Raw genomic sequence first — 14473 nt, forward strand, 5'->3', positions numbered from 1 at the left:
CATTTTGGATAATATTGTCTAATTTCCTTTCATATCCAACGTTAAAACAACACTAAACATGCATCTCTTCAACAATGTGATATTCTTTTTGTAATTTGTAGGTGTACAATCTGCGGCGCTCGGCGGCTTTCGGAGAGAGAAGTGAAAAAGCTTACGGCACCTGGGATTCCCAGGCGGTCTTCCATCCAGGTACTAACCAGGCCCTGCTCTGCTTAGCTTCCGAGAGCAGACGAGATCGGGCGGAACCAGAGAGGTATGGCCGTAAGCTGCTTTTTATCTTTTTCCTAATCCTTTATAATGCGTCAATGAATTATGACACGCCTGCAGCTGGCATCTTTGTGTGGGTTAAATAAGGGTATGCAAAGAAGGCTGTGACATCCCATGCCGAAAATTGGATGGACTAGAGAAGACCCGCCCAGGGGTCCCAGCCAATCGGTGAATGGCCATTGCAGTCCCCGCCACCTCAAATGGCCTGACGATGGTATGGACGTAAGCCACCTTACATCTTCTTCCTATTGCATCTCTTCTACAATGTGAATTTTTTTTTACAATTGTGTAGGTGTACAATTTACGGCGCTGGGCGGCTTTCAGAGAGAGAATTGAAAAAGCTTACGGCACCTGGGATTCCCAGGCGGTCTTCCATCCAGGTACTAACCAGGCCCTGCTCTGCTTAGCTTCCGAGATCAGACGAGATCGGGCGGAACCAGAGAGGTATGGCCGTAAGCTGCTTTTCATCTTTTTCCTAATCCTTTAAAACGTGTCAACGATAATCAGAAGTTTCTTTTTCTAAAATTGAAGCAGTTCTTAGCATTGGCAAGAGAGGTTCCTAAAGCCTGAAGGTAACTTTACTTTTCTTCACTGGCAATTCTAACATGTTGGGTTAGCACCTGTATTTCAACGGCTAAATTACAAACAATAGTATGCCAATCGTAAATGTTGATCAACACTAATTTAGCAATCATGAAACGGAATCATTTTGGATAATATTGTCTAATTTCCTTTCATATCCAACTTTAAAACAGGTGTACAATCTACGGCGCTGGGCGGCTTTCGGAGAGAGAAGTGAAAAAGCTTACGGCACCTGGGATTCCCAGGCGGTCTTCCATCCAGGTACTAACCAGGCCCTGCTCTGCTTAGCTTCCGAGATCAGACGAGATCGGGCGGAACCAGAGAGGTATGGCCGTAAGCTGCTTTTCATCTTTTTCCTAATCCTTTAAAACGTGTCAAAGATAATCAGAAGTTTCTTTTTCTAAAATTGAAGCAGTTCTTAGCATTGGCAAGAGAGGTTCCTAAAGCCTGAAGGTAACTTTACTTTTCTTCACTGGCAATTCTAACATGTTGGGTTAGCACCTGTATTTCAACGGCTAAATTACAAACAATAGTATGCCAATCGTAAATGTTGATCAACACTAATTTAGCAATCATGAAACGGAATCATTTTGGATAATATTGTCTAATTTCCTTTCATATCCAACTTTAAAACAGGTGTACAATCTACGGCGCTGGGCGGCTTTCGGAGAGAGAAGTGAAAAAGCTTACGGCACCTGGGATTCCCAGGCGGTCTTCCATACAGGTACTAACCAGGCCCTGCTCTGCTTAGCTTCCGAGATCAGACGAGATCGGGCGGAACCAGAGAGGTATGGCCGTAAGCTGCTTTTCATCTTTTTCCTAATCCTTTAAAACGTGTCAAAGATAATCAGAAGTTTCTTTTTCTAAAATTGAAGCAGTTCTTAGCATTGGCAAGAGAGGTTCCTAAAGCCTGAAGGTAACTTTACTTTTCTTCACTGGCAATTCTAACATGTTGGGTTAGCACCTGTATTTCAACGGCTAAATTACAAACAATAGTATGCCAATCGTAAATGTTGATCAACACTAATTTAGCAATCATGAAACGGAATCATTTTGGATAATATTGTCTAATTTCCTTTCATATCCAACTTTAAAACAGGTGTACAATCTACGGCGCTGGGCGGCTTTCGGAGAGAGAAGTGAAAAAGCTTACGGCACCTGGGATTCCCAGGCAGTCTTCTATCCAGGTACTAACCAGGCCCTGCTCTGCTTAGCTTCCGAGATCAGACGAGATCGGGCGGAACCAGAGAGGTATGGCCGTAAGCTGCTTTTCATCTTTTTCCTAATCCTTTAAAACGTGTCAAAGATAATCAGAAGTTTCTTTTTCTAAAATTGAAGCAGTTCTTAGCATTGGCAAGAGAGGTTCCTAAAGCCTGAAGGTAACTTTACTTTTCTTCACTGGCAATTCTAACATGTTGGGTTAGCACCTGTATTTCAACGGCTAAATTACAAACAATAGTATGCCAATCGTAAATGTTGATCAACACTAATTTAGCAATCATGAAACGGAATCATTTTGGATAATATTGTCTAATTTCCTTTCATATCCAACTTTAAAACAGGTGTACAATCTACGGCGCTGGGCGGCTTTCGGAGAGAGAAGTGAAAAAGCTTACGGCACCTGGGATTCCCAGGCGGTCTTCCATCCAGGTACTAACCAGGCCCTGCTCTGCTTAGCTTCCGAGATCAGACGAGATCGGGCGGAACCAGAGAGGTATGGCCGTAAGCTGCTTTTCATCTTTTTCCTAATCCTTTAAAACGTGTCAAAGATAATCAGAAGTTTCTTTTTCTAAAATTGAAGCAGTTCTTAGCATTGGCAAGAGAGGTTCCTAAAGCCTGAAGGTAACTTTACTTTTCTTCACTGGCAATTCTAACATGTTGGGTTAGCACCTGTATTTCAACGGCTAAATTACAAACAATAGTATGCCAATCGTAAATGTTGATCAACACTAATTTAGCAATCATGAAACGGAATCATTTTGGATAATATTGTCTAATTTCCTTTCATATCCAACTTTAAAACAGGTGTACAATCTACGGCGCTGGGCGGCTTTCGGAGAGAGAAGTGAAAAAGCTTACGGCACCTGGGATTCCCAGGCGGTCTTCCATACAGGTACTAACCAGGCCCTGCTCTGCTTAGCTTCCGAGATCAGACGAGATCGGGCGGAACCAGAGAGGTATGGCCGTAAGCTGCTTTTCATCTTTTTCCTAATCCTTTAAAACGTGTCAAAGATAATCAGAAGTTTCTTTTTCTAAAATTGAAGCAGTTCTTAGCATTGGCAAGAGAGGTTCCTAAAGCCTGAAGGTAACTTTACTTTTCTTCACTGGCAATTCTAACATGTTGGGTTAGCACCTGTATTTCAACGGCTAAATTACAAACAATAGTATGCCAATCGTAAATGTTGATCAACACTAATTTAGCAATCATGAAACGGAATCATTTTGGATAATATTGTCTAATTTCCTTTCATATCCAACTTTAAAACAGGTGTACAATCTACGGCGCTGGGCGGCTTTCGGAGAGAGAAGTGAAAAAGCTTACGGCACCTGGGATTCCCAGGCAGTCTTCTATCCAGGTACTAACCAGGCCCTGCTCTGCTTAGCTTCCGAGATCAGACGAGATCGGGCGGAACCAGAGAGGTATGGCCGTAAGCTGCTTTTCATCTTTTTCCTAATCCTTTAAAACGTGTCAAAGATAATCAGAAGTTTCTTTTTCTAAAATTGAAGCAGTTCTTAGCATTGGCAAGAGAGGTTCCTAAAGCCTGAAGGTAACTTTACTTTTCTTCACTGGCAATTCTAACATGTTGGGTTAGCACCTGTATTTCAACGGCTAAATTACAAACAATAGTATGCCAATCGTAAATGTTGATCAACACTAATTTAGCAATCATGAAACGGAATCATTTTGGATAATATTGTCTAATTTCCTTTCATATCCAACTTTAAAACAGGTGTACAATCTACGGCGCTGGGCGGCTTTCGGAGAGAGAAGTGAAAAAGCTTACGGCACCTGGGATTCCCAGGCGGTCTTCCATCCAGGTACTAACCAGGCCCTGCTCTGCTTAGCTTCCGAGATCAGACGAGATCGGGCGGAACCAGAGAGGTATGGCCGTAAGCTGCTTTTCATCTTTTTCCTAATCCTTTAAAACGTGTCAAAGATAATCAGAAGTTTCTTTTTCTAAAATTGAAGCAGTTCTTAGCATTGGCAAGAGAGGTTCCTAAAGCCTGAAGGTAACTTTACTTTTCTTCACTGGCAATTCTAACATGTTGGGTTAGCACCTGTATTTCAACGGCTAAATTACAAACAATAGTATGCCAATCGTAAATGTTGATCAACACTAATTTAGCAATCATGAAACGGAATCATTTTGGATAATATTGTCTAATTTCCTTTCATATCCAACTTTAAAACAGGTGTACAATCTACGGCGCTGGGCGGCTTTCGGAGAGAGAAGTGAAAAAGCTTACGGCACCTGGGATTCCCAGGCGGTCTTCCATCCAGGTACTAACCAGGCCCTGCTCTGCTTAGCTTCCGAGATCAGACGAGATCGGGCGGAACCAGAGAGGTATGGCCGTAAGCTGCTTTTTATCTTTTTCCTAATCCTTTATAATGCGTCAAAAAATTATGTCACGCCTGCCGTTGGCATCTTTGTGTGGGTTAAATAAGGGTATGCAAAGAAGGCTGTGACATCCTATGCCGAAAATTGGATGGACTAGAGAAGACCCGCCCAGGAGTCCCAGCCAATCGGTGGATGGCCATTGCAGTCCCCGCCACCTCAAATGGCCTGACGATGGTATGGACGTAAGCCACCTTTCATCTTCTTCCTATTGCATCTCTTCTACAATGTGAAATGCTTTTTACAATTGTGTAGGTGTACAATCTGCGGCGCTGGGCGGCTTTCGGAGAGAGAAGTGAAAAAGCTTACGGCACCTGGGATTCCCAGGCGGTCTTCCATCCAGGTACTAACCAGGCCCTGCTCTGCTTAGCTTCCGAGAGCAGACGAGATCGGGCGGAACCAGAGAGGTATGGCCATAAGCTGCTTTTCATCTTTTTCCTAATCCTTTAAAACGTGTCAAAGATAATCAGAAGTTTCTTTTTCTAAAATTGAAGCAGTTCTTAGCATTGGCAAGAGAGGTTCCTAAAACCTGAAGGTAACTTTACTTTTCTTCACTGGCAATTCTAACATGTTTGGTTAGCACCTGTATTTCAACGGCTAAATTACAAACAATAGTATGCCAATCGTAAATGTTGATCAACACTAATTTAGCAATCATGAAACGGAATCATTTTGGATAATATTGTCTAATTTCCTTTCATATCCAACGTTAAAACAACACTAAACATGCATCTCTTCAACAATGTGATATTCTTTTTGTAATTTGTAGGTGTACAATCTGCGGCGCTGGGCGGCTTTCGGAGAGAGAAGTGAAAAAGCTTACGGCACCTGGGATTCCCAGGCAGTCTTCTATCCAGGTACTAACCAGGCCCTGCTCTGCTTAGCTTCCGAGATCAGACGAGATCGGGCGGAACCAGAGAGGTATGGCCGTAAGCTGCTTTTCATCTTTTTCCTAATCCTTTAAAACGTGTCAAAGATAATCAGAAGTTTCTTTTTCTAAAATTGAAGCAGTTCTTAGCATTGGCAAGAGAGGTTCCTAAAGCCTGAAGGTAACTTTACTTTTCTTCACTGGCAATTCTAACATGTTGGGTTAGCACCTGTATTTCAACGGCTAAATTACAAACAATAGTATGCCAATCGTAAATGTTGATCAACACTAATTTAGCAATCATGAAACGGAATCATTTTGGATAATATTGTCTAATTTCCTTTCATATCCAACTTTAAAACAGGTGTACAATCTACGGCGCTGGGCGGCTTTCGGAGAGAGAAGTGAAAAAGCTTACGGCACCTGGGATTCCCAGGCGGTCTTCCATCCAGGTACTAACCAGGCCCTGCTCTGCTTAGCTTCCGAGATCAGACGAGATCGGGCGGAACCAGAGAGGTATGGCCGTAAGCTGCTTTTCATCTTTTTCCTAATCCTTTAAAACGTGTCAAAGATAATCAGAAGTTTCTTTTTCTAAAATTGAAGCAGTTCTTAGCATTGGCAAGAGAGGTTCCTAAAGCCTGAAGGTAACTTTACTTTTCTTCACTGGCAATTCTAACATGTTGGGTTAGCACCTGTATTTCAACGGCTAAATTACAAACAATAGTATGCCAATCGTAAATGTTGATCAACACTAATTTAGCAATCATGAAACGGAATCATTTTGGATAATATTGTCTAATTTCCTTTCATATCCAACTTTAAAACAGGTGTACAATCTACGGCGCTGGGCGGCTTTCGGAGAGAGAAGTGAAAAAGCTTACGGCACCTGGGATTCCCAGGCGGTCTTCCATCCAGGTACTAACCAGGCCCTGCTCTGCTTAGCTTCCGAGATCAGACGAGATCGGGCGGAACCAGAGAGGTATGGCCGTAAGCTGCTTTTTATCTTTTTCCTAATCCTTTATAATGCGTCAAAAAATTATGTCACGCCTGCCGTTGGCATCTTTGTGTGGGTTAAATAAGGGTATGCAAAGAAGGCTGTGACATCCTATGCCGAAAATTGGATGGACTAGAGAAGACCCGCCCAGGAGTCCCAGCCAATCGGTGGATGGCCATTGCAGTCCCCGCCACCTCAAATGGCCTGACGATGGTATGGACGTAAGCCACCTTTCATCTTCTTCCTATTGCATCTCTTCTACAATGTGAAATGCTTTTTACAATTGTGTAGGTGTACAATCTGCGGCGCTGGGCGGCTTTCGGAGAGAGAAGTGAAAAAGCTTACGGCACCTGGGATTCCCAGGCGGTCTTCCATCCAGGTACTAACCAGGCCCTGCTCTGCTTAGCTTCCGAGAGCAGACGAGATCGGGCGGAACCAGAGAGGTATGGCCATAAGCTGCTTTTCATCTTTTTCCTAATCCTTTAAAACGTGTCAAAGATAATCAGAAGTTTCTTTTTCTAAAATTGAAGCAGTTCTTAGCATTGGCAAGAGAGGTTCCTAAAACCTGAAGGTAACTTTACTTTTCTTCACTGGCAATTCTAACATGTTTGGTTAGCACCTGTATTTCAACGGCTAAATTACAAACAATAGTATGCCAATCGTAAATGTTGATCAACACTAATTTAGCAATCATGAAACGGAATCATTTTGGATAATATTGTCTAATTTCCTTTCATATCCAACGTTAAAACAACACTAAACATGCATCTCTTCAACAATGTGATATTCTTTTTGTAATTTGTAGGTGTACAATCTGCGGCGCTCGGCGGCTTTCGGAGAGAGAAGTGAAAAAGCTTACGGCACCTGGGATTCCCAGGCGGTCTTCCATCCAGGTACTAACCAGGCCCTGCTCTGCTTAGCTTCCGAGATCAGACGAGATCGGGCGGAACCAGAGAGGTATGGCCGTAAGCTGCTTTTTATCTTTTTCCTAATCCTTTATAATGCGTCAAAAAATTATGTCACGCCTGCCGTTGGCATCTTTGTGTGGGTTAAATAAGGGTATGCAAAGAAGGCTGTGACATCCTATGCCGAAAATTGGATGGACTAGAGAAGACCCGCCCAGGAGTCCCAGCCAATCGGTGGATGGCCATTGCAGTCCCCGCCACCTCAAATGGCCTGACGATGGTATGGACGTAAGCCACCTTTCATCTTCTTCCTATTGCATCTCTTCTACAATGTGAAATGCTTTTTACAATTGTGTAGGTGTACAATCTGCGGCGCTGGGCGGCTTTCGGAGAGAGAAGTGAAAAAGCTTACGGCACCTGGGATTCCCAGGCGGTCTTCCATCCAGGTACTAACCAGGCCCTGCTCTGCTTAGCTTCCGAGAGCAGACGAGATCGGGCGGAACCAGAGAGGTATGGCCATAAGCTGCTTTTCATCTTTTTCCTAATCCTTTAAAACGTGTCAAAGATAATCAGAAGTTTCTTTTTCTAAAATTGAAGCAGTTCTTAGCATTGGCAAGAGAGGTTCCTAAAACCTGAAGGTAACTTTACTTTTCTTCACTGGCAATTCTAACATGTTTGGTTAGCACCTGTATTTCAACGGCTAAATTACAAACAATAGTATGCCAATCGTAAATGTTGATCAACACTAATTTAGCAATCATGAAACGGAATCATTTTGGATAATATTGTCTAATTTCCTTTCATATCCAACGTTAAAACAACACTAAACATGCATCTCTTCAACAATGTGATATTCTTTTTGTAATTTGTAGGTGTACAATCTGCGGCGCTCGGCGGCTTTCGGAGAGAGAAGTGAAAAAGCTTACGGCACCTGGGATTCCCAGGCGGTCTTCCATCCAGGTACTAACCAGGCCCTGCTCTGCTTAGCTTCCGAGAGCAGACGAGATCGGGCGGAACCAGAGAGGTATGGCCGTAAGCTGCTTTTTATCTTTTTCCTAATCCTTTATAATGCGTCAATGAATTATGACACGCCTGCAGCTGGCATCTTTGTGTGGGTTAAATAAGGGTATGCAAAGAAGGCTGTGACATCCCATGCCGAAAATTGGATGGACTAGAGAAGACCCGCCCAGGGGTCCCAGCCAATCGGTGAATGGCCATTGCAGTCCCCGCCACCTCAAATGGCCTGACGATGGTATGGACGTAAGCCACCTTACATCTTCTTCCTATTGCATCTCTTCTACAATGTGAATTTTTTTTTACAATTGTGTAGGTGTACAATTTACGGCGCTGGGCGGCTTTCAGAGAGAGAATTGAAAAAGCTTACGGCACCTGGGATTCCCAGGCGGTCTTCCATCCAGGTACTAACCAGGCCCTGCTCTGCTTAGCTTCCGAGATCAGACGAGATCGGGCGGAACCAGAGAGGTATGGCCGTAAGCTGCTTTTCATCTTTTTCCTAATCCTTTAAAACGTGTCAACGATAATCAGAAGTTTCTTTTTCTAAAATTGAAGCAGTTCTTAGCATTGGCAAGAGAGGTTCCTAAAGCCTGAAGGTAACTTTACTTTTCTTCACTGGCAATTCTAACATGTTGGGTTAGCACCTGTATTTCAACGGCTAAATTACAAACAATAGTATGCCAATCGTAAATGTTGATCAACACTAATTTAGCAATCATGAAACGGAATCATTTTGGATAATATTGTCTAATTTCCTTTCATATCCAACTTTAAAACAGGTGTACAATCTACGGCGCTGGGCGGCTTTCGGAGAGAGAAGTGAAAAAGCTTACGGCACCTGGGATTCCCAGGCGGTCTTCCATCCAGGTACTAACCAGGCCCTGCTCTGCTTAGCTTCCGAGATCAGACGAGATCGGGCGGAACCAGAGAGGTATGGCCGTAAGCTGCTTTTCATCTTTTTCCTAATCCTTTAAAACGTGTCAAAGATAATCAGAAGTTTCTTTTTCTAAAATTGAAGCAGTTCTTAGCATTGGCAAGAGAGGTTCCTAAAGCCTGAAGGTAACTTTACTTTTCTTCACTGGCAATTCTAACATGTTGGGTTAGCACCTGTATTTCAACGGCTAAATTACAAACAATAGTATGCCAATCGTAAATGTTGATCAACACTAATTTAGCAATCATGAAACGGAATCATTTTGGATAATATTGTCTAATTTCCTTTCATATCCAACTTTAAAACAGGTGTACAATCTACGGCGCTGGGCGGCTTTCGGAGAGAGAAGTGAAAAAGCTTACGGCACCTGGGATTCCCAGGCGGTCTTCCATACAGGTACTAACCAGGCCCTGCTCTGCTTAGCTTCCGAGATCAGACGAGATCGGGCGGAACCAGAGAGGTATGGCCGTAAGCTGCTTTTCATCTTTTTCCTAATCCTTTAAAACGTGTCAAAGATAATCAGAAGTTTCTTTTTCTAAAATTGAAGCAGTTCTTAGCATTGGCAAGAGAGGTTCCTAAAGCCTGAAGGTAACTTTACTTTTCTTCACTGGCAATTCTAACATGTTGGGTTAGCACCTGTATTTCAACGGCTAAATTACAAACAATAGTATGCCAATCGTAAATGTTGATCAACACTAATTTAGCAATCATGAAACGGAATCATTTTGGATAATATTGTCTAATTTCCTTTCATATCCAACTTTAAAACAGGTGTACAATCTACGGCGCTGGGCGGCTTTCGGAGAGAGAAGTGAAAAAGCTTACGGCACCTGGGATTCCCAGGCGGTCTTCCATACAGGTACTAACCAGGCCCTGCTCTGCTTAGCTTCCGAGATCAGACGAGATCGGGCGGAACCAGAGAGGTATGGCCGTAAGCTGCTTTTCATCTTTTTCCTAATCCTTTAAAACGTGTCAAAGATAATCAGAAGTTTCTTTTTCTAAAATTGAAGCAGTTCTTAGCATTGGCAAGAGAGGTTCCTAAAGCCTGAAGGTAACTTTACTTTTCTTCACTGGCAATTCTAACATGTTGGGTTAGCACCTGTATTTCAACGGCTAAATTACAAACAATAGTATGCCAATCGTAAATGTTGATCAACACTAATTTAGCAATCATGAAACGGAATCATTTTGGATAATATTGTCTAATTTCCTTTCATATCCAACTTTAAAACAGGTGTACAATCTACGGCGCTGGGCGGCTTTCGGAGAGAGAAGTGAAAAAGCTTACGGCACCTGGGATTCCCAGGCAGTCTTCTATCCAGGTACTAACCAGGCCCTGCTCTGCTTAGCTTCCGAGATCAGACGAGATCGGGCGGAACCAGAGAGGTATGGCCGTAAGCTGCTTTTCATCTTTTTCCTAATCCTTTAAAACGTGTCAAAGATAATCAGAAGTTTCTTTTTCTAAAATTGAAGCAGTTCTTAGCATTGGCAAGAGAGGTTCCTAAAGCCTGAAGGTAACTTTACTTTTCTTCACTGGCAATTCTAACATGTTGGGTTAGCACCTGTATTTCAACGGCTAAATTACAAACAATAGTATGCCAATCGTAAATGTTGATCAACACTAATTTAGCAATCATGAAACGGAATCATTTTGGATAATATTGTCTAATTTCCTTTCATATCCAACTTTAAAACAGGTGTACAATCTACGGCGCTGGGCGGCTTTCGGAGAGAGAAGTGAAAAAGCTTACGGCACCTGGGATTCCCAGGCGGTCTTCCATCCAGGTACTAACCAGGCCCTGCTCTGCTTAGCTTCCGAGATCAGACGAGATCGGGCGGAACCAGAGAGGTATGGCCGTAAGCTGCTTTTCATCTTTTTCCTAATCCTTTAAAACGTGTCAAAGATAATCAGAAGTTTCTTTTTCTAAAATTGAAGCAGTTCTTAGCATTGGCAAGAGAGGTTCCTAAAGCCTGAAGGTAACTTTACTTTTCTTCACTGGCAATTCTAACATGTTGGGTTAGCACCTGTATTTCAACGGCTAAATTACAAACAATAGTATGCCAATCGTAAATGTTGATCAACACTAATTTAGCAATCATGAAACGGAATCATTTTGGATAATATTGTCTAATTTCCTTTCATATCCAACTTTAAAACAGGTGTACAATCTACGGCGCTGGGCGGCTTTCGGAGAGAGAAGTGAAAAAGCTTACGGCACCTGGGATTCCCAGGCGGTCTTCCATCCAGGTACTAACCAGGCCCTGCTCTGCTTAGCTTCCGAGATCAGACGAGATCGGGCGGAACCAGAGAGGTATGGCCGTAAGCTGCTTTTTATCTTTTTCCTAATCCTTTATAATGCGTCAAAAAATTATGTCACGCCTGCCGTTGGCATCTTTGTGTGGGTTAAATAAGGGTATGCAAAGAAGGCTGTGACATCCTATGCCGAAAATTGGATGGACTAGAGAAGACCCGCCCAGGAGTCCCAGCCAATCGGTGGATGGCCATTGCAGTCCCCGCCACCTCAAATGGCCTGACGATGGTATGGACGTAAGCCACCTTTCATCTTCTTCCTATTGCATCTCTTCTACAATGTGAAATGCTTTTTACAATTGTGTAGGTGTACAATCTGCGGCGCTGGGCGGCTTTCGGAGAGAGAAGTGAAAAAGCTTACGGCACCTGGGATTCCCAGGCGGTCTTCCATCCAGGTACTAACCAGGCCCTGCTCTGCTTAGCTTCCGAGAGCAGACGAGATCGGGCGGAACCAGAGAGGTATGGCCATAAGCTGCTTTTCATCTTTTTCCTAATCCTTTAAAACGTGTCAAAGATAATCAGAAGTTTCTTTTTCTAAAATTGAAGCAGTTCTTAGCATTGGCAAGAGAGGTTCCTAAAACCTGAAGGTAACTTTACTTTTCTTCACTGGCAATTCTAACATGTTTGGTTAGCACCTGTATTTCAACGGCTAAATTACAAACAATAGTATGCCAATCGTAAATGTTGATCAACACTAATTTAGCAATCATGAAACGGAATCATTTTGGATAATATTGTCTAATTTCCTTTCATATCCAACGTTAAAACAACACTAAACATGCATCTCTTCAACAATGTGATATTCTTTTTGTAATTTGTAGGTGTACAATCTGCGGCGCTCGGCGGCTTTCGGAGAGAGAAGTGAAAAAGCTTACGGCACCTGGGATTCCCAGGCGGTCTTCCATCCAGGTACTAACCAGGCCCTGCTCTGCTTAGCTTCCGAGAGCAGACGAGATCGGGCGGAACCAGAGAGGTATGGCCGTAAGCTGCTTTTTATCTTTTTCCTAATCCTTTATAATGCGTCAATGAATTATGACACGCCTGCAGCTGGCATCTTTGTGTGGGTTAAATAAGGGTATGCAAAGAAGGCTGTGACATCCCATGCCGAAAATTGGATGGACTAGAGAAGACCCGCCCAGGGGTCCCAGCCAATCGGTGAATGGCCATTGCAGTCCCCGCCACCTCAAATGGCCTGACGATGGTATGGACGTAAGCCACCTTACATCTTCTTCCTATTGCATCTCTTCTACAATGTGAATTTTTTTTTACAATTGTGTAGGTGTACAATTTACGGCGCTGGGCGGCTTTCAGAGAGAGAATTGAAAAAGCTTACGGCACCTGGGATTCCCAGGCGGTCTTCCATCCAGGTACTAACCAGGCCCTGCTCTGCTTAGCTTCCGAGATCAGACGAGATCGGGCGGAACCAGAGAGGTATGGCCGTAAGCTGCTTTTCATCTTTTTCCTAATCCTTTAAAACGTGTCAACGATAATCAGAAGTTTCTTTTTCTAAAATTGAAGCAGTTCTTAGCATTGGCAAGAGAGGTTCCTAAAGCCTGAAGGTAACTTTACTTTTCTTCACTGGCAATTCTAACATGTTGGGTTAGCACCTGTATTTCAACGGCTAAATTACAAACAATAGTATGCCAATCGTAAATGTTGATCAACACTAATTTAGCAATCATGAAACGGAATCATTTTGGATAATATTGTCTAATTTCCTTTCATATCCAACTTTAAAACAGGTGTACAATCTACGGCGCTGGGCGGCTTTCGGAGAGAGAAGTGAAAAAGCTTACGGCACCTGGGATTCCCAGGCGGTCTTCCATCCAGGTACTAACCAGGCCCTGCTCTGCTTAGCTTCCGAGATCAGACGAGATCGGGCGGAACCAGAGAGGTATGGCCGTAAGCTGCTTTTCATCTTTTTCCTAATCCTTTAAAACGTGTCAAAGATAATCAGAAGTTTCTTTTTCTAAAATTGAAGCAGTTCTTAGCATTGGCAAGAGAGGTTCCTAAAGCCTGAAGGTAACTTTACTTTTCTTCACTGGCAATTCTAACATGTTGGGTTAGCACCTGTATTTCAACGGCTAAATTACAAACAATAGTATGCCAATCGTAAATGTTGATCAACACTAATTTAGCAATCATGAAACGGAATCATTTTGGATAATATTGTCTAATTTCCTTTCATATCCAACTTTAAAACAGGTGTACAATCTACGGCGCTGGGCGGCTTTCGGAGAGAGAAGTGAAAAAGCTTACGGCACCTGGGATTCCCAGGCGGTCTTCCATACAGGTACTAACCAGGCCCTGCTCTGCTTAGCTTCCGAGATCAGACGAGATCGGGCGGAACCAGAGAGGTATGGCCGTAAGCTGCTTTTCATCTTTTTCCTAATCCTTTAAAACGTGTCAAAGATAATCAGAAGTTTCTTTTTCTAAAATTGAAGCAGTTCTTAGCATTGGCAAGAGAGGTTCCTAAAGCCTGAAGGTAACTTTACTTTTCTTCACTGGCAATTCTAACATGTTGGGTTAGCACCTGTATTTCAACGGCTAAATTACAAACAATAGTATGCCAATCGTAAATGTTGATCAACACTAATTTAGCAATCATGAAACGGAATCATTTTGGATAATATTGTCTAATTTCCTTTCATATCCAACTTTAAAACAGGTGTACAATCTACGGCGCTGGGCGGCTTTCGGAGAGAGAAGTGAAAAAGCTTACGGCACCTGGGATTCCCAGGCGGTCTTCCATACAGGTACTAACCAGGCCCTGCTCTGCTTAGCTTCCGAGATCAGACGAGATCGGGCGGAACCAGAGAGGTATGGCCGTAAGCTGCTTTTCATCTTTTTCCTAATCCTTTAAAACGTGTCAAAGATAATCAGAAGTTTCTTTTTCTAAAATTGAAGCAGTTCTTAGCATTGGCAAGAGAGGTTCCTAAAGCCTGAAGGTAACTTTACTTTTCTTCACTGGCAATTCTAAC

The 14473-nt window shown here is 42.9% G+C and overlaps 31 non-coding genes across 31 annotated transcripts; all 31 read right to left on the reverse strand.

Annotated features, from left to right (window-relative positions):
• Positions 1-148: 148 nt before the first annotated feature.
• Positions 149-267, reverse strand: LOC134114497 (5S ribosomal RNA). Its single transcript, XR_009946864.1, has one exon. It is a non-coding gene; the product is annotated as a 5S ribosomal RNA (ribosomal RNA).
• Positions 268-606: 339 nt separating this feature from the next.
• LOC134114703 (5S ribosomal RNA) lies at positions 607-725 on the reverse strand. Its single transcript, XR_009947070.1, has one exon. It is a non-coding gene; the product is annotated as a 5S ribosomal RNA (ribosomal RNA).
• Positions 726-1069: 344 nt separating this feature from the next.
• LOC134114714 (5S ribosomal RNA) lies at positions 1070-1188 on the reverse strand. Its single transcript, XR_009947081.1, has one exon. It is a non-coding gene; the product is annotated as a 5S ribosomal RNA (ribosomal RNA).
• A 344-nt stretch (positions 1189-1532) lies between these two features.
• Positions 1533-1651, reverse strand: LOC134114416 (5S ribosomal RNA). Its single transcript, XR_009946781.1, has one exon. It is a non-coding gene; the product is annotated as a 5S ribosomal RNA (ribosomal RNA).
• Positions 1652-1995: 344 nt separating this feature from the next.
• Positions 1996-2114, reverse strand: LOC134114313 (5S ribosomal RNA). The gene has a single exon (XR_009946679.1). It is a non-coding gene; the product is annotated as a 5S ribosomal RNA (ribosomal RNA).
• Positions 2115-2458: 344 nt separating this feature from the next.
• Positions 2459-2577, reverse strand: LOC134114725 (5S ribosomal RNA). Its single transcript, XR_009947092.1, has one exon. It is a non-coding gene; the product is annotated as a 5S ribosomal RNA (ribosomal RNA).
• Positions 2578-2921: 344 nt separating this feature from the next.
• LOC134114417 (5S ribosomal RNA) lies at positions 2922-3040 on the reverse strand. The gene has a single exon (XR_009946782.1). It is a non-coding gene; the product is annotated as a 5S ribosomal RNA (ribosomal RNA).
• Positions 3041-3384: 344 nt separating this feature from the next.
• LOC134114314 (5S ribosomal RNA) lies at positions 3385-3503 on the reverse strand. The gene has a single exon (XR_009946680.1). It is a non-coding gene; the product is annotated as a 5S ribosomal RNA (ribosomal RNA).
• A 344-nt stretch (positions 3504-3847) lies between these two features.
• Positions 3848-3966, reverse strand: LOC134114736 (5S ribosomal RNA). The gene has a single exon (XR_009947103.1). It is a non-coding gene; the product is annotated as a 5S ribosomal RNA (ribosomal RNA).
• A 344-nt stretch (positions 3967-4310) lies between these two features.
• Positions 4311-4429, reverse strand: LOC134114747 (5S ribosomal RNA). The gene has a single exon (XR_009947114.1). It is a non-coding gene; the product is annotated as a 5S ribosomal RNA (ribosomal RNA).
• A 339-nt stretch (positions 4430-4768) lies between these two features.
• LOC134114630 (5S ribosomal RNA) lies at positions 4769-4887 on the reverse strand. The gene has a single exon (XR_009946997.1). It is a non-coding gene; the product is annotated as a 5S ribosomal RNA (ribosomal RNA).
• Positions 4888-5282: 395 nt separating this feature from the next.
• Positions 5283-5401, reverse strand: LOC134114315 (5S ribosomal RNA). Its single transcript, XR_009946681.1, has one exon. It is a non-coding gene; the product is annotated as a 5S ribosomal RNA (ribosomal RNA).
• Positions 5402-5745: 344 nt separating this feature from the next.
• LOC134114758 (5S ribosomal RNA) lies at positions 5746-5864 on the reverse strand. The gene has a single exon (XR_009947125.1). It is a non-coding gene; the product is annotated as a 5S ribosomal RNA (ribosomal RNA).
• A 344-nt stretch (positions 5865-6208) lies between these two features.
• LOC134114769 (5S ribosomal RNA) lies at positions 6209-6327 on the reverse strand. The gene has a single exon (XR_009947133.1). It is a non-coding gene; the product is annotated as a 5S ribosomal RNA (ribosomal RNA).
• Positions 6328-6666: 339 nt separating this feature from the next.
• On the reverse strand, positions 6667-6785 carry LOC134114631 (5S ribosomal RNA). Its single transcript, XR_009946998.1, has one exon. It is a non-coding gene; the product is annotated as a 5S ribosomal RNA (ribosomal RNA).
• Positions 6786-7180: 395 nt separating this feature from the next.
• Positions 7181-7299, reverse strand: LOC134114775 (5S ribosomal RNA). The gene has a single exon (XR_009947135.1). It is a non-coding gene; the product is annotated as a 5S ribosomal RNA (ribosomal RNA).
• Positions 7300-7638: 339 nt separating this feature from the next.
• LOC134114632 (5S ribosomal RNA) lies at positions 7639-7757 on the reverse strand. The gene has a single exon (XR_009946999.1). It is a non-coding gene; the product is annotated as a 5S ribosomal RNA (ribosomal RNA).
• Positions 7758-8152: 395 nt separating this feature from the next.
• LOC134114498 (5S ribosomal RNA) lies at positions 8153-8271 on the reverse strand. Its single transcript, XR_009946865.1, has one exon. It is a non-coding gene; the product is annotated as a 5S ribosomal RNA (ribosomal RNA).
• Positions 8272-8610: 339 nt separating this feature from the next.
• On the reverse strand, positions 8611-8729 carry LOC134114776 (5S ribosomal RNA). The gene has a single exon (XR_009947136.1). It is a non-coding gene; the product is annotated as a 5S ribosomal RNA (ribosomal RNA).
• A 344-nt stretch (positions 8730-9073) lies between these two features.
• On the reverse strand, positions 9074-9192 carry LOC134114777 (5S ribosomal RNA). Its single transcript, XR_009947137.1, has one exon. It is a non-coding gene; the product is annotated as a 5S ribosomal RNA (ribosomal RNA).
• A 344-nt stretch (positions 9193-9536) lies between these two features.
• Positions 9537-9655, reverse strand: LOC134114418 (5S ribosomal RNA). The gene has a single exon (XR_009946783.1). It is a non-coding gene; the product is annotated as a 5S ribosomal RNA (ribosomal RNA).
• A 344-nt stretch (positions 9656-9999) lies between these two features.
• Positions 10000-10118, reverse strand: LOC134114419 (5S ribosomal RNA). Its single transcript, XR_009946784.1, has one exon. It is a non-coding gene; the product is annotated as a 5S ribosomal RNA (ribosomal RNA).
• A 344-nt stretch (positions 10119-10462) lies between these two features.
• On the reverse strand, positions 10463-10581 carry LOC134114316 (5S ribosomal RNA). The gene has a single exon (XR_009946682.1). It is a non-coding gene; the product is annotated as a 5S ribosomal RNA (ribosomal RNA).
• A 344-nt stretch (positions 10582-10925) lies between these two features.
• LOC134114778 (5S ribosomal RNA) lies at positions 10926-11044 on the reverse strand. The gene has a single exon (XR_009947138.1). It is a non-coding gene; the product is annotated as a 5S ribosomal RNA (ribosomal RNA).
• A 344-nt stretch (positions 11045-11388) lies between these two features.
• LOC134114779 (5S ribosomal RNA) lies at positions 11389-11507 on the reverse strand. The gene has a single exon (XR_009947139.1). It is a non-coding gene; the product is annotated as a 5S ribosomal RNA (ribosomal RNA).
• A 339-nt stretch (positions 11508-11846) lies between these two features.
• LOC134114633 (5S ribosomal RNA) lies at positions 11847-11965 on the reverse strand. Its single transcript, XR_009947000.1, has one exon. It is a non-coding gene; the product is annotated as a 5S ribosomal RNA (ribosomal RNA).
• A 395-nt stretch (positions 11966-12360) lies between these two features.
• LOC134114499 (5S ribosomal RNA) lies at positions 12361-12479 on the reverse strand. The gene has a single exon (XR_009946866.1). It is a non-coding gene; the product is annotated as a 5S ribosomal RNA (ribosomal RNA).
• Positions 12480-12818: 339 nt separating this feature from the next.
• Positions 12819-12937, reverse strand: LOC134114780 (5S ribosomal RNA). The gene has a single exon (XR_009947140.1). It is a non-coding gene; the product is annotated as a 5S ribosomal RNA (ribosomal RNA).
• Positions 12938-13281: 344 nt separating this feature from the next.
• On the reverse strand, positions 13282-13400 carry LOC134114781 (5S ribosomal RNA). Its single transcript, XR_009947141.1, has one exon. It is a non-coding gene; the product is annotated as a 5S ribosomal RNA (ribosomal RNA).
• Positions 13401-13744: 344 nt separating this feature from the next.
• LOC134114420 (5S ribosomal RNA) lies at positions 13745-13863 on the reverse strand. Its single transcript, XR_009946785.1, has one exon. It is a non-coding gene; the product is annotated as a 5S ribosomal RNA (ribosomal RNA).
• A 344-nt stretch (positions 13864-14207) lies between these two features.
• LOC134114421 (5S ribosomal RNA) lies at positions 14208-14326 on the reverse strand. Its single transcript, XR_009946786.1, has one exon. It is a non-coding gene; the product is annotated as a 5S ribosomal RNA (ribosomal RNA).
• Between the last annotated feature and the right edge of the window lie 147 nt (positions 14327-14473).

Source organism: Pungitius pungitius, unplaced genomic scaffold, assembly GCF_949316345.1.
Source record: "Pungitius pungitius unplaced genomic scaffold, fPunPun2.1 scaffold_34, whole genome shotgun sequence".
NCBI lineage: Eukaryota > Metazoa > Chordata > Actinopteri > Perciformes > Gasterosteidae > Pungitius > Pungitius pungitius.